The 16,752-nt window shown below is 50.6% G+C and overlaps 1 pseudogene; it reads right to left on the bottom strand.

The window, feature by feature from the left end:
* Nucleotides 1–9,701, bottom strand: part of LOC124974101 (LIM homeobox transcription factor 1-alpha-like) — a 363,722-nt pseudogene extending 354,021 nt beyond the window's left edge.
* Between the last annotated feature and the right edge of the window lie 7,051 nt (nt 9,702–16,752).

Genomic DNA, 16,752 nt, shown 5'->3' with positions numbered 1-16,752 from the left:
AATGGAAGATGTGAGAGTGGGAAGCAGTCAGTCAGAAAGTGCTGGAGCTTATGTCACAGGTACGGATGAAAGCATACAGCAGGTCCTGATAAAATGTGCTTTTTGTTCTGTTTCACTCTACTATCATTCCTTCCCCCATGCCCCTTCCCTCCCTCCACTCCCCTCTACCTAATATAAAGTAACTCTATTCTTTCCTAGCCCCCCACCTTACTAGAGTACTTTTGACATCTACTCAAACTTTAAAAAGAAAGAGCTCACTACTTTGCTTCCTAAAGGGAAGAACAGGAAGGCTGATTTCCCACCTCAGTCCCTTTGGAGCACAGAGCTGGCTCACTGTTCTCTGATGTTAGGATCTGGGCCTTGGGTACTTCCTCAGTTGTGCTGATCAGGATTCACCAACTGCCTCACTTTTTCTGCAACTAAGAGACAGCATTTAGCACAGAGCTTGACACAGTGTAGTTGTCTGTAAGAAATCTGTGCTGAACTGAAAGCTGGTATTGCAGCTGCCTGGAAGGACAGTCAGTGGCATGCAGGACTGTAGAGCTGGCAGGCCTATTCAGAAATAGAGGGACTGTGGCCCAGTTGAGCAGTGCATTCACAAGGGTTGTCCTTGATGAACTCAAAGACCATGCTGCAGGAGAGGAGTCTCAATCATTCAAAAGGGATTCTCAGAGACTCTAAACACACAGCCAAATAGAACAGGGGCAAGAGAGGTCCACTCCAGGACAGTCTGTGCCAGGAAAATTTTGTTCAGAAGTAAGACAGCACCTGAGCACTCAAAGGCACTCAAGTCATGACCACAGTAATTCTCTTTCCCAGTCCATCAAAGAACCACAGTTAAGCTTCCTAAATCCTTTCCATTCTCACCTGGAATCCCAATTAAGTCTCAGAGATGACTACAAGACTACTCCTCCTGATCATCTGCATTGACTGTCCCAGATGCCACAGGAGCTATAATGCTCAAAATCTGGAGCACACCTCTGAAAGGCAAAGCCCCAGGCTGTGAATCCACCCATTCCCTTGTTCATGCATCCTAGCCACCCAAAATGACAGGCCTGCCTTCGGGGGGCACCACCCTGAGATGCCTGAGGTCAGCCACCTAGGGGCATCTGAGAGAGAAGAACACAGAGAGGAAAGAAGTTTGTGGAATGATGAGTCTTTGAGTCTCGAGCTACCCAGAGGTGCAGGAGGCCCTGCAGCAGGAAATGGCAATGGAGACTGCCCTTGGTTTGCAACACCCAAGCTTCAGCCTCTTCTCCTACTTACAGCACCCACACAGGAGGCATTTCCAGCCTCTTCCCACTGACTAGGAGAGAGAGTGCTGGAGAGGGGACATGCTTGCCCAAGGATTCGTGGCTTGTGAGTGGGGGTTGAGGCTTATTCTCAGACTTGTCCATGTCCACAACCCAAGGCCTCGGGGCCACTGCAGTGTGAAGGAGAAGGCCTGCCCATGCCACCTATTGTACAGTTCATGACCATGAGGGTAAGTCCCAGGGGCCGTTGGGCATTTCCAGGACTCCTGAGGTACCCACTGCCTCTCAAGCCATGTTTTTGGGAAATAAAAAGAAGTTCTCCTGTAACGAAGAGCCAAAGCTGTGGAAAGAATTCAGACGAGGGTCTAGATGCCAGTGCTGTAGAATATGACTGAGGAGGACCAGGTAGCAAGGGCAGCAGGAGAGGCCTCAGGGCCTACAAAAGATTCAGCACCCCACATCCCTGGGAAATCCTCAGGGATTAGAAACCTCAACATGTGTAAGCAGACTCCTTTTGGCTCAAGTGAGCAAAGTCTCAAAGTCAAAGCTTGCAAGGACTTTACAAACTTGCACGAACAGGACACAGTTCATTGGTTCACACAAGCACCAGACTGAGCCCAGGGAGAGCTGCATCCCAAGCCTGCAGCACCAACCACTGCAACCCAGAGCAGAGACCTCACACCCAGCCACCTCTGGGAAAACCCTCCATGAAAGACTGGGCACTGGGAAGAGCCTACACACTGAAGAAGTCCCAGACACACCCTAAAAGGCACAGTGATCTTCAGCAAGGAAGACTTCCAAGCAGACAAACTCCAAACAAACAAGCAGGACCACAGGGACCCCGTGATGAGAAGTGCAAAAAGGGAAAAGAGGCAAAACTCTTCTGGAGTGGGGAGCAGGACGGGATTCTACCAAGTGGTTCCCAGAGCAGGAAAGGATCTCAAAAGTAGCCTCAAACCAAACGCAGAGGTGTGTGTCCTGGATGGATGACAACACCAGTGGAAGGTCTCACAGAAGTGAATAGTGCCATTGCTATCATTATTAGCATCATTCTGTGTCTGTGTGCCAGAAGATCACTTGGTATGTGGTACCCACACATCTGGATCAGCGTGTCACCTGGAAAGGTGGGCTCAGGAAAAGCACCTTGGTTTGTCCCTGAATTTAGCTCCCCACAAATGAGATGCCCACACAGAGGCAGAGCCCCTGGCACAGCGTGAAGTGGATCATTTCCCAGGCAACCACCCACTCACCACAAGAGCCTGCAGTTCGCCTGGACACCTGGCATCCACACTGCCCAGTAAGCCAAAGAAAATGGTCCACTTATTTCATCCATCTGCTGACTACTGTTCCCAGGCTACTGGCAAAGCAGGACAGGACAGGAGAGACCAGGCCTTGTCAGACAAGTGTGCCCAGCAGCTGGAACCTCCTGCGCAGAGCTCCATGTGGCAGTGAAACCATGAATCTAGAGCCCTGGACTAAAGTTGCCCAGGGCGTCACAGATGCAGTCTTCCACCAACTACGGTTGAAGCATGTGGGACCAGTAAATTCACTTTGCATGCCGCAGGCCAGCCTGTACTCTCTGACATGCCTCTGCTGACCATCGTCTGCCACTTCACCCTCAGCACTGCTCTGCAGTCTGGGACACAACTCTTGGGCCTCCCTTGGCATTGCTTTTATGAAGCTAATTATACCGAGTTTGCTAGTGGTCATTTAACAAGCCAATCAGTCTCCCTGGAACTCTCTCTAGGTGATCACAGACCTTCTAAAATGCATCATTTAAAACCTACCCAAATATTCTAAATGTGCTCTGACCAACACACAGCAAACCCACAACTACAATCACATGTTAGGGACACTGATTCTGTGAGTGTCTCCTTTGTATTCTATTGACTCTTATCAACTAGAGCCCCACAGGGAATTCCCTTAAAATGATCCCCAGTTTATACAATTGCAATTGAATTTGGGGACCTGGTGATGAGATTACATCTTGCCAGTGTGTTCTGTGAGCTTGTTGGAGTCCTTCTGAAAGTTGAGTGTCAGCTGTCACAGCAGCACTCCCTACCAGGATAGTGTCGTCTGCAAATCCAATAAACCTGCCTTCTGTGTCTTCAACCAAGTCATTGATAAGAACTTTAAAGATGACAAGACAGTCAGTCCTTCACTCCACAAACACTTATCAGCACTGTCATCTGTCAGGCACTCAGGACAGAGACCAGTGGGGAGCTGAATTTGTCCTGGACAAATCCTAAAACTGTTTGCTTTCTATTCAGCCCTCACATGAGGCACTGTCTGTCCTGGACTTTTAGTGCAGAAAGAAACAACAGGGTTCTTCCAGAGCCACCTCCCTCCCACCTGCCAGTGCCCATGCCTAGTCACTTAAGCTGAGTGACATTCCCAGTTTCCCTGTGTGGAGCAGGAATGGCCTCCTCAAACCTGTTCATCCATAGTGCAAGGACCGAAAGGTCTTGTCTAATGGCTGAATGCATGACTTCCCTAAAGTCAGGAAACGTGTTGGTATGATCTGACTTCACTTCATCTTTACTTTCTGCCTGAGCCTCAACACTTCCTTCCTCAGACACGAAGTGAGATTGCCCCACCCTAACCCATTCTTGTCATGCTGAGGTTCCATGTGCATACAGCAAGCACTCAAGATGCATCTCCTGGAGGAGAGCATGAATAAATAAAGTGGAAGGCTCCAGGGAGTCAGTGTTGGAGGAACTGCTGTAATATGGTTGGGGAAGCACTGCAGCAGCCTCCGGCTCCAGACCTCATAATTCTATCTGTTTCTGTGCCCCAGCTCTGTCTTTTGCCATTTTTTAGGGGATACAGCAATACAGCACCCTTACTGCAAGTTCAGTTAAAATCTACAAAGCTTTAAAATGGGCCCACTGAAGAGCCCAGCAGTCAAGCCTTACAGCCCTGTGTCTGGAGGATGGCCTGTCCACAGGGCTAATGTCCCTAGAAGGTTTGCTGTGGCCTTCTGGTATGCATGTTCCTATAAGGTCACACTGGCATCTGACCACCATGGCCCCAAGCCCTTTGGGATGATTTTGCATCTATTAGGGGAGAAGGTACAGCAAGCAAGACACCCGGTGGGTCAGATAGTTGAGCCAACCAGGTTCAAGTAGACTCCACACAGCTCAATTTAGAATGGCCCTGTCTCCCAGGAAGCTATGACTATGCTTGTGTGCCCATGTTCCCAGTTAGGAGACATTTCCCTCAAATCGAGATAAACCTAGAACACTTGGGACCACCAGGCCCAGCAGGAACTCTCCAGGCACCAGCAAGTCAGCAAGTAAAGAGCAGCACCTTGAAGTAAAGCCCAAGCCCCACCAGCTGGTGCTGGGTACCAGCACTGGAGAACACCAGGCTATCCCCAGTAGTCTCCCTCATTCCCTAAAAGAAAGCCTGATGTTGGGGTGGGGGAGGGTGCACATGGCCACCCCCACAGCCCTGGAATGGAACTGCACATTCAGGAAGCCTCCCAAGGTCAGATGGAAGTGCAGCCAGATGAGGTGCCCATCTTCCAGTCTCCAGGGCTCTGGCTCTGGACCCAAGCACCATGCTCCTACTGCCTGGGCTTTTTCCTTCTTTAGGAAAGAGCATATCTGTCACCTCAGGGTCCAGGCTTGGACTGATCCCTGAGCATACAGTGGCAAATAAGACACAGGCTGGCCCTCTTGAGACTTCGTGCTCTAGCAAGAATGACAAGCTGCCACAGCAGCTGCAATGTGAAAGAACTGTTGGGCAGAAGTGGAGGCACAACTTCTGGCCCATGCTGGCCCATGTAGGCACAGAGGCTTTCCTGGTGGGGACAGAGGTTTTCATGGTGGGGTGGGCTCTAGAGGCAAAACTAGAGGGAGAGACCTGAAGATCTGGCAGGAGTGGGGGTTTACTGATGAGAGCTGGAGTCCCACAGAGTACAGGGCAGGTGGAAGTGAAAACAAGATTCAGAGAGGTCAGAGATGGGTGGTGGGGACACAGGTGCAAGCACACATGCTAGAGTTGGGATTCTGGAATCACGAAGCTAGACCTCATCAACACACAGGAATATCAGCTCATGGGTGCTCCTGGACTCTGGAGGGCAGTCGCTATCCTGAGGGGCGACACCCTGAGCACATGCCCTGCTTGTCCAGTTTCCATTCCAGATCCTTCTCTGGCCACTGCTCTGTAGTCCCCAGTTCCCATGTCCTCATTTCCCTGCCCTGGAGGCAGTGGGGCAAGGGCCAGTTGGGTGGTGAAGGAGAAATGCACCCTGACCTGATTCACAGGAGTTGCCAGCCCTCCCACTAAGAGACAGGAGAGGCTCAGAGTAGCCCGCACTGTCCCTCTGCACAGGCCCATAATGTCCCTCTGCACAGACCCACATTGGCCCTCTGCACAGGCCTCCACTGTCTCTGGGCACTACCAGTTCCAGCATATCATGCACAGTCATGCTGCAGCCCAGCAAGGGTCCCTGCTGCCACTTCAGGTTCTGTCCCTAGTCTGCTAGAGACATAGAGCTTTTTAGATGTGACATGGGGCTGGGCACCCTCCCCATACTTCTGCCATTTTCAAGTCATACTCTGTACCTGCCACTCCTCTACCTGGTTCCCAGAAGAAAACCACACAGAGCAGGACTTGAACCTCATCTGCACCTGGCACTAAGCTCAGCTGAGACCAGCAGACTCCAGCTGACCTGAAGATCTTCAGCCCAAAGCAGTCCCTCCTGTTAACCCCAAAACTTCAGAACTTAGGATTGAGCGCTGTGCCCACACGCCATGGGATCTGGGAGTTACTTGTTACACAGCATGGTTCAGGCATGAGCTGACTGATGAGAGGTGACTCCAAGCTTACAAGGGAAGTTCCTGGAACACACAGAAGAACTGGCCCAGGAGCACGGCTGTCCAGGGTCCTCCAGAAGGGAGTGCTGAGATGCCACCTGGCTGCACTGCACCTCCCTGCAGCCCTGCGCACCACACAGCACTCACCTGAGTCTGAGGCTGCAGGGCTCACCAGGCCGAGCAGCTCCACTCCTTCTCATAGTCCCCTTTGCAGAGCAGTTGCCCTTCCTTCAGGACTAACTCATCATCCTTCTGATGCTAACACTCACAGACGCAGCAACAGAAGCATCTCAGGTGATACAGGTTCTTCTGGGCCCACATAACAAACTCGTTGGGGGTGATGGCCTCAAAACAGTCCCTGCATTTGACAGCAAACAGCCTGACAGCAGGGAGAGAGGAAGGACAGCACTGTGAGTGAAGTCTGGGTGGCCCATGCCACACTCAGGCCATCAGCACAAGGCCTTCCAGACCTGGGTCAGGATGCCTGCCCTGCAGCTGACTTTAAATTTGAGTTATTCAGCCTCCTCCTAGCCACTCTGATCAATAGCCATCCCTGGTGGCCTATGAAAGACCTAATATTTAAAGCAGGTCTGTGAGGGTTTTCTTCTTTATAAACTGCCTGGAGACACCATGGTTCCATCTGTCAAAGCTCTGGAATAAGCACTAATGTGCCCTGATGCCATCTCTGGGTTCATTCATTGCAGTATCTGTTTTACTATTTCCAAACTAAAGAGTTTTCTAAAGTTGTAGCACAATGGTGGTGGGGATTCAGAGAAAACCAATCTCTGTCCCCACATGAAAGAGGAGTGGATGAATGTAGACAGATCAGGTGGTGTGAGGACAGACTGACCTCAGTGAGTGTATGAACCTGCACATCACTCTGTGCCATCAACACAGAACAAGGTCACTCCCCGTGCAGCAGCGTTCTCCAACAGTAAGTCCCCTCAAAAGGGGTTCAGTATGCATCTCCCCACAGCCTGCCAACTCACATGACCTGAGTGTGGCCAGCCCCTTCCCAGGCACTGCAGGTTCACACAGCTGCCACTCTTCCCACCATCCCTTCCTCCACTCAGATGCTTCTGCTGTGTGTCCTGTCACAGGCCACACCTCTGTCCACAGGAGGGGAGGGAAAAAACCACGGCCCACAGCATTCACACAGAGACCAGTGAGTGTCCATTGTCTGCAACATGCCAGGCACAGGAGGGCACAAACAAACCCATGGCCCAGTCCCCTGCCCTGCCTGCAGGAGAAACAGTGAACAAAGGGAGGTGAACAGATGCACAGCATCGTCCCGGGGGGATGTCTTCAGGAAACACCACAGTAACAAGACAAGGCAAGGTCCCATGAACACAAAAGAGGTGATGTGAAGCTGTGTTCATCTGAAGAATCACGAGGCATTGTCTCTTCCCAGTCACAAAATTGTGCCAGCTTATGAGGCAGGTCCACACTTGTGCCTGTGTCTTTATCTGGGAAGCTTCCCAGAAGTGAGAAAGAGCTGTGGTCCACTGAAGAGGAAGTAGGAGGCAGGACACGGATTGGCAGGAGCCCTGGAATGAAGGAAGCAGTGCTTGGGGAGGGACCAAAGTTGCTGCATTGGCCGCAATGGGGAACAGCTCCCAGGACAGGCCAGTGGGCTGTCCTACCTTGGACAGGGCTTCTTTCTGTAGGATCACAGCTAGAAGCATTCCCATCAGTCCTGGTCACAGGCTCTCCAGCAGCCACACCAGGTGGCAGAGAGCACGCCATTCCTCTCTGGCAGTGTCTGCCAGTCCTTCAAGGCAGTGGCAGTGCCCACATCTCAGGACTAGTGGGGACCAAGTGAGAAAGTGGTGGGCTTAGGTGGGCAGGGAAGTAGGGTGAGCCATTTTCCCTGGTCCTGCCTCTGTTTTTTGATCCCTGTGGCTCTTGTTTTCCCCCAAGGTAGTTTGCCAGGGTCCAGCCCTAGCAGGAGTCCATGGATTCAACACAGGTAAACGGGGCGTGGGGAGAAAGCATCGGTGATGGATGGAGAATGAAAGACACAGACTCTAGTTCTGGTGCAATCACTCCCACTTTATTCTGGGGAAGGCTGGGTTTATATACCTTTTTCTTCAGGCTATAATGGCAGTCTTGTGGTTAATGAAATTAAAGAAGTTTTCCAAAACATAGGCAGGAATTGTTCTTAATAAGGAACCGAAAGATTATGAGAAAACAGTAACCTTACAGATTATCCTTACCTAATCACAATTGTTTTAAGAATATCTAACTACGCCAATGAGCTCATACAATGTTTATTTCCTTAATATCTAAACTCTATGTGACCTAAGACTATTCTTATTATTCTCGCGGTTAAAGCGATAGACAAGTAATCTCATGTGACCATCTCTACTAGGTCCATCTAGTTAATATCTAAATTGCTGAGTTAAGGGCTACAGGAGGGCAGCGGTTGCAATGGTTCTGGTGGCCAAGTTTTTTTACTGAATAGATTACCTTGTCTTATGTAGCTCTTTTTTTCCGGAACAGGGCATTGTGCACCAACGTTTATTATAGGGATAACCTATTCTTTGTAGGAAGGAAGGAATGTTGTGAAACCTTATTCTTTTACCTCACCACCACACATAAACAAAACCATCATTAGAATTTAACCAGTCTGTTGGAGACAAAGGCAGATCTATATCTATTTTCTCCAGAGGCTTTCAGGGACTCATTACACGGTTGCAAAATTATTTTTGACTTTGTTAGTGGTAAAGACCCATTGTTTTTCAGATTGTAGGTAATATTTTCTGGAATTTTTGTTGTATTCCTCTCATCCCCTTAAGCAATCCGTTCAGACTGAAATGAGTAATATATTATCAGAAAAACACAGCAGAAAAAAACATCATGCTCCGGAGCAAAACATCCAACAATTCCTTTTAGGATGAGCCTTTGCAAACATCCTCCAGAGGATCTTTGTCAAGCACTGGATGAAATTCTGGATGCCCCCGCAGTAGTTCTCAGCTCTCAGCTCTTCAAGTTGTCCAGAGCCCCATCTGAAGAGATCTTTCCTCCTCAGTGGCAGGAGGCTTTTGCCCATGACACCCAGCTCTGGCAGGACCTCAGAGCATAGCAACCTGCTCTTGAGACAAGCCATGGCCTCCCTCCTCCCCACCATGGGTCAAGATCACCCAAGGAAGCAGTATTTCTTGTAACAGTCTCACCACCCTGCCCTAGGCTAGGTGCTGCAAGGATAAGCAAAGCAGAAGAGAAAAAACCACCTGACCCACAGGAGGTGCAGCAGGACACAGTTCAGGTATCTGCCTCTCCCAAGGGCCTCAGAGAGTCTCTCCTGGGGCCTCAGTTTTCTTATCATCCATTCTTAATGAAAAGTGCTGCCCTAGGCAGAACTGTCTGGGAGTTTAGCAGAAGTTTCCTGTTCCCCAGTCCTGGGAAGACTGTCCAAGAGTCCAGAGGATGAGCAGTAGTGTCCCTGTTCCCCAGCCCTGGGCAGGACTGTCCTGGAGTCCAGGGGATGAGCAGAAGTGTCCCTGTTCTCCACCTCCCTCACCCCACCACCTGAGAACTGCACACTGCAGCGACAGATCTCTGGGAGCCTTTCAGCACAGCTCTGCAGCTGCAGTAATTCTTCAGAAACCTTCTCTAGGAGCATCACTACGGGTACATAGAACAGTCCAGGTCAAGAGGATTGACACATGTAGATGCACACACACCAGTTAAGACTGATTGTATGTAGATAATCTGGAAATCAGACGATAGTCTCTAGAAAAGACATCTTCTGGAAGACAGTAGTTTCCTCCTAGGACATGTTCACAAACCCCAAGCTGGAAAATCTCCTCATTCATGCCTCTAATGCAAACCAAAGGCATGACTCCTGAGAACCACTGGACAAGGGCCATCAACCAGGAGGACCTGGGGAACTGTGGATACCCTAGCAAGTCAGTCACAGCAGTGAGATGAAGGTCTGCCAGGACACCAGAAGTCCCAGGCGCAGGTGCCTGCTGTGTGAGCTTGGGAGTCACTCTGCCATTACAAAACTGAGGTGCTTGAGGTCACAGCATGTTTTATCCCCAGAATGCATCACTGCAAAGGAGAGAAGATGGATCAGGATGGACAAAGGAGAATGTTGAATGCTCAGTCGGTGCCAGGTACCAGCATTTCTCTTAGTCATTTTTTCCCTAAATTTGTGGAGCAGGAGTAAAAACAGCTATTTCATGAAAACAAAGACAGCTACCCACTCTGGCTCATGACAGTTGCCTCCAAAGAACAGACATGGGATGGCTGGCTCATGGTTATGTTCCCTGCTTACCCCCCGGGGTCCTCCTTGGCACTGTGTCTGTGGTAGAAACCAGATGAAGGATCAAGCAGTGGAGACAGAGGATCTGGGCAGCCATGTTTCACAGGAGGGTCCAAGGCTGCTGCCCACATGTGTGAGAGGCAGGGGTTAAAAAGAAAGTTGATCCCTGTAATGTGCCCAGGTAACTGGAGGGACCTCTGAAAGAGACCCATCTTCTGTGGGTTCTGGTTAGGATCAAATGGTGTATGAAGATGCTCCTTGACCAGATCACCATGCAAGAGTCCACTCTGTCTCCACACAGACCAGAAAACTGCTTTCAAGTTGTGATGGTTTGGATGGGGGCATCCCCCCAAAGCCCCTGCCAATGCAGGAGTGTTCAGAAATAAAGTGATTGACCTGCAAAAGTTGTGGCCTAATCAGTCTCTCCTAGTTTTACTTGGTGGAAACCATAGGCAGATGGAGTGTGGCATGGGTTACTGGACATGTCCTGGAAGGGTAGTTCTTCTGGTCCCTTCTTCTCCAACTTGCTTCCTGACTCCACAAGAGCTGAGCAACTTTCCTGAATTGGCCCTTTCCAAATGATGTGCTGCCTCACCTGGGGTCCAGAGCAATGGAGTCAGCTGGCCATGGACTGGACCTCTGAAACCCTGAGCCAAAACAAACTTGCCCTTCTCTTAGTTGGTCCTGTCAGGTATTTTGGTCACAACAACACAAAGCTAACTAAAATACAAGGTAGAGGGAGAAATATAGGCCAGCAGGGCAGGGATGGGACCCAGGAAGAACATCACCACCCTGAGAGAGACTGAGTCATGGGAATAGCATCACAAGGAAGCAAGTGGTGGAGTCCAAGAAATGTGGGTCCAAGTCCTCCATCACCTCTAATATGCTATGTTACCTTGACTATGCTCAGCAGCATTAGTGATTCATCAATAAAATGGGAATAAATGAAGGACCAACCTCACAGAATCTCAACAAGAATGAACTGCAGTAATGTGTTAAGAGTGCTTGACAGTCCCTGGCACATGACAGATTCTCCATAAAAGGCAATGTGGTGATTATGATGGAGAGGAAGAGTTGAACGAGAAGTCGGAGGAGGGACTGACTTAAAAACAGGGCTGATCATGAAAGGAGAGGCTGGGAATGTGAGGGTCAGCAAAGGCAACTTGGGAAGGAAAGGTCTGGGGCCCAAGACTGTGGATTGTGCCTGATGGTCAACAGTCAGCTTGGCAGTGGTCCCACTGTGAGCTGACTCCAGAACTGACAGAGCCAGGCCTGAGCTCTGGCTTCAGGGTAGTTTGTGCATGCAGCCTATCACACAGCATCTATTGGAACTTAGCTTACTGCAATAGCTGACTTCAGCTGTCTAATGGACTCAGGGGTACCCAGAGAGCTGGAGATGCACTACTTCTGGGGATTCTGAGAAGGCAGTTTGAGGCAAGGACTAAGGAGGGTCTGCCCCTGTCCATCATGGGGCACCATCTGCCTGTGGTCAGCCTTCTGACTCCAACTTCCCAGGGCTTCAGCCTCAGACTGATTGTGACACCATCTGCTTCCCCCAGGGATGGAATATTATGGGAGCCAATTCCCCTATGAAGTCCCCTCTCAATTGTCTGCATGTGCCCTACTTGTTCTGTTTTTCTGGAGAACCCTGGCTGACACACCGAGTTAAGAGTTCTGACATGGTCCACTGAAATGCCTTCCTGTTTGATATATCAAAGTGAAATTCAGGAGGTAAACTGAGGTTTAACATTCTTCTTAGTGACCATACTCCTGACATCTCACTCATGAGTTAACATGGCTTCCTCCAGTCTCCCCATTTCCTGCCCCATCTTCCACAAGAACCACTGTCTTTCATGGGTCTACCCTCCTCGCTACTGCCACTACTTCCTGTGTGCAGGAACAGCACATGTCACCTCCTGTGCTTCAGAGCTATCCCAGGGCAAGCTTCAGGTCCAGGAGGATGACAAGAATGTGAAGGGGGCTCCAGAACTCCTGACCCTGTGTGTCTGGAAAGACTGAGATGGTCATTAACCTTAACCAGAGTCCTGCAGACTTCGAGGGAGATTCCTGACACCTTCACACCACAGTCAACAAGTGGAAGGAGGGAGGATGGGGTAAACACATTGCAGATCCCGATTCCAATCCGAGCTCCATACTACACTGTTCCCCTCCCCAAAACTATACACCAGAGCCCCCTTCAGCCCAGGCAACAGCTACTACATACAGATCATGCCACCTTTCCACACTGCAGCTCAGTCTATCAGGTATGTGAACCCTGGGTTAGGAAGCAGAGTGTCTCCATCGCTAACCGGGAAGCTGGAGTCTGTGCTCAACTTCCACTTTCTCCACCAGGGGGACAGCATGGCAGCACTCACTAAGTGCCATATTAACTTGGTAACTGAGGCCATCCTCACAAAGACAGGGATTGCCAGGAGCCAGTACTGTCTGCAGGCAAGTCTGCTGCTGGGAGTCTGGGAGACCATGTGGCTGAACAGAAGGGGAGATGGTGAGAGAAGAGCTTTCAAAGGCATTGGGAACCACAAGCACAGCTTGTGGTCTGAGAAGCATTGACATGAGCAACCTTGTCAGCTGGTTGCAGGCTGTCCTTGAGGTTGAGCCAACAGCACCACAAATAACACTGAGCAGGTGGTGCTGGGGTGGTGGGAAAGTCTGCAGGCACAATAGCAGTGGCAGAGTCTTCTGCAGGAGGCAGTCTCAGGCCTGCAGTGGTGAGAAGGGGAGAACAATACTGGGCATGCGGGCCCAATCAGAGCCCTTGCCTCCTGTGGCTTCCGGGGAGCATTGGCAGGACCACACAGTGGGACAGAGGAGTGTGGAGTGGCTACTGAGGCTGATGTGTGCATGCCCCAGAGGCACCAGGAGGCCTCATCAAGAACACAGGGCTCCTTGCCTGTCACAATGCCCCTGCTGATAGGTGGTCACCCTGCAATGGAGGACTGAGTTCTTGTTCCCAAAGGGTTTCAGTCCCAACAGAAAGACACAGTGGAAAACCTCTGCCTCTGAAGTGCTGTGGACTCAAATCTCAGTTCTGTCTGTAAGTTCTTAGGGAGTGGCAGACTCATTGGGAGTCTCATGACATCCACCCCCCCCCATCTTGGGAAACACTTTGGAGATTGAAAATGATGATGTGTTTGAAGAATCTGATATCCAAGCTGCTTTCCATAGATAGTAACTATCAACTCTCTTCACTGAACTCAATTTAACATATCTGCCCATGTAAATATTTATCTAATTTATTTCAAGACAACCAACTGAGCCTAAAATGGAGCTGTGTGTATATCTCAAGGCTTATTCTTCATTACCATAATACACTAAGTCAAACATCAACAGGCCATTCATATGTCACTGGAGAAGAGGTCAGCAAACATGAAGGACAAATACTTGAGAGGCAGCTATGGCCCTGGCCTACCCTAGATTATGGCAAATATTGACCCACTGCCCACTGCAGAGTGACACCATGGCCACTGCCTGATGCCCAGCATATGCTCAAGAAGTCAGGAGTTCGAGGCTGGCCTCACAGGCCAACAACTGCTGCTTGATTAATACAGACATCGTTGGACAAATATGTGGAGCAGAACCTTCCCTACGTCATTCAGTGCATAGGTGTCGGCTTCCTGCCATGGCTGCTGACCATGTGACCTGCATTGGGACCCCCAGCTGTCCAGCCCTGAAACATCTTGTCCCTCTTATTGAAAGTCAAATCCTAAGCCCCAGAAAGAGCTGTGGTCTGGACCACAAAGAAGGTCAAGACTATTGGGAGGACCAGCCAAGGCCTGAGGTTCAACCAGGGGTGGAGAAATAAAGAAGCCAAAACACGAGCTGAGAGTGGACACGGTGGGACAGTGAGTGCCTCCTTTCTGTTGGCTGACTTCCCCTCTTCTTCACCAACACCCAGGAGGTGTCTCCAATCAAGCTGTGCCACAGAGTTAGTGCAAGCACAACCTACATGACAGGGAACACAGACCCACAGACCTGCAGAGCTGGCAGGAATCAGGGAGTGGATGCAGGAAGCTCCTGCCTCCCATCCAGGGAGTGAAGCTCTGGTTTCCACTAGAAATGCTGCTCTCCCTTCCCCACCTGCACCCGCCTCCCAAGACTCTCAAACATTCCAGTGAAGGATGCAGAGGAGCGAGGTATTTTTAGCTGATATTCTGGGCACAGATTCCCATTGCCCCACCATTTATGGTAGAGTCTCATGGCCTGTGGTCAATGCAATGCACACTCGTACAAAGAATGCCGGTTTCCTGGGGACAGACGAGGGTGGGAGACCAATGAGCACATTCCCCACACAGTGACCTATGGTCTCCACCTGACTGCTGCCTGCCATGGGAAACTATTCTCCAGGACCACTGGCCTTCCTAGAAAGACAGAGAAGAAAATGTCCACTGACAGTCTGGGAAGGAGGCCCACCAGGCTCCAAAGGACTCTGCCTTCCCACCTGCGGAGAGGAACACCTCAGGAAATAGGATTTCCAGAAGGCACTCCACCCCAGGCTCCCACAGGTCAATCTTGCTGGATGACCAGGGGAGGCGAGCACAGGCAGTATTTTTCATCTGGTCACTACCACCCTCCTCATGCAAGGCCTGCATCAAGGAGGCTGGCAAGAGGCCAGCCAACCCTCCACACAGCCCCTGCCTGAGCATCTTACGCCCCTCCAGCTCTCTGGAGGGTAACAGAGCTCCCAGGGCTTGGCCTGGAGAGGGGCACCAGTGGTCCCACCCTGCAGTCTAGACATGTGAGTTGACCCTTCCTGCTCTCCATTCTCCTGCCATCCTCTTCAACTCCCTGCTTCCCATCAACAACTGGAAGGTGCCACATGTGTTGAAGGGCTGTTGAGAAAGACAGAGGGCAGAGGGCCAGCCAGGACATGATGAGGCAGACCTCATGCTACAGTGAGAACAGCTCATGGGGAGGCCACACAGAGGCACCCAGATCACAGCAGTTGACTCCACAATCCATCAGTGTGCTTCCACACACCCAGAACTGAGGCAGGGGTCAGAGGTGTTCATCCGCCCTTGTCCACAACAGCATGGCTCATTATGACCAAAAGGTGAAAGCTGCTGGGTGCCCATCAGCAAGGCCACAATGATCAGGCATGGCACAGCACAGACACACCACTCACCCACTCGAGACAGGGGATTCTCACTGCTGCCCCATGAGGAGCTCACAGAACTGAGTGAACAGGCCAGCTGGAGTACAACACTGTGTGATCCACACGGGAAGATAAGCCAGACTCAGAGGCCAAGGGAGCAGGAAGAAGGGGCCCTGAATGTCACTGTGCAGTGGGCAGGGTCACTTGTGCAACAGAAAAAGCTGGGCAGGGACAGGGGCCCAGAACTATATGTTCTCCATGTCTCCAAACTGAACGCTCATGGTGGAAGAATCTGAAGGGTACAAAGATCTAAGTGCGTACTCTGCCTTCTGTACCCCAAACCTAGGTGACCGGTTCCCAGCTGAAACTGCTACTGGCCCAACTCCCCTGCAGCTAGGAGGAGCACCGTCAGGTGGCATGTGGGGCTGAGGGACTGCGAGGTCCTGGGAAATCTGCTACTTCCTGATGAAGGAGGCAGATTTGGCCAGTACATTTGCTTTGCTCCTCGCATTTTCTCTTCTCCCAGAGTTAAAGTTCAGCCTGCTGAGGTGATGACCACCTTGACTCTCAGAGAGGGTAAGCTGCCCACCACTGACTCAGAGCAAGAAGAGAGAAGCCAGGATTCCTGAAAGCTTCATCGAGAAGAGGCACCAACCCAGACTCCTTATGTTTTTAGCGAGAAAAACCGAAAGCTTTCTCAGTGAGACCACTAGGGTGAGAATGCAGTCAGAGGAAGTGAGCAGTAACCCTGCTCAGCCCCAAGATGCTGGCGGGCTATAGGGACAACCCCTCCATCTGCAGTCTGCCCATCCGGCACTTCTGGTTGAGCCAACTTTTCCACTGACCTGTTCCTATGTTGTCATAGTGCACTACAGTTATGCATAATGTTGAGACTCGTTCTGATATCATCACACAAACATGGAACATAATTTCCTTCACTTCAGTCCTCAGTCCACAGCAGCACAATTCATAACAGCCAAGTTATGAGCCAGCCTGTCAACAGATCAATGGATCAAGAAAATGTGGCCTATACATGCAGAGGCACCTCACTTGGCCATAGTAGAATGGAACTAGGGTATCTGCAGGTAAATGGAAGAAACTGGAGAATGCCAGGCTGAGTGGGCAATCCAGTCCCAGAGGTTCAGTCTCTTATCAACTCTCACTATGCAGGAGCTTCCCCCATTGTCTTACTCCAAGTACATTCCAGCTGGACAATATCCCTCTCCTGACTAATTTCCTCCACCACCTGCTTCCTCCCTTATCTGACAGATGTTGCATAACAGCTTCTGTGAG

This window comes from Sciurus carolinensis, unplaced genomic scaffold, assembly GCF_902686445.1.
Source record: "Sciurus carolinensis unplaced genomic scaffold, mSciCar1.2, whole genome shotgun sequence".
NCBI classification, from domain to species: Eukaryota; Metazoa; Chordata; class Mammalia; order Rodentia; family Sciuridae; genus Sciurus; species Sciurus carolinensis.
Note: the sequence above shows the minus strand (reverse complement) of the source record. Positions and strands in the feature narration are given on the sequence as shown.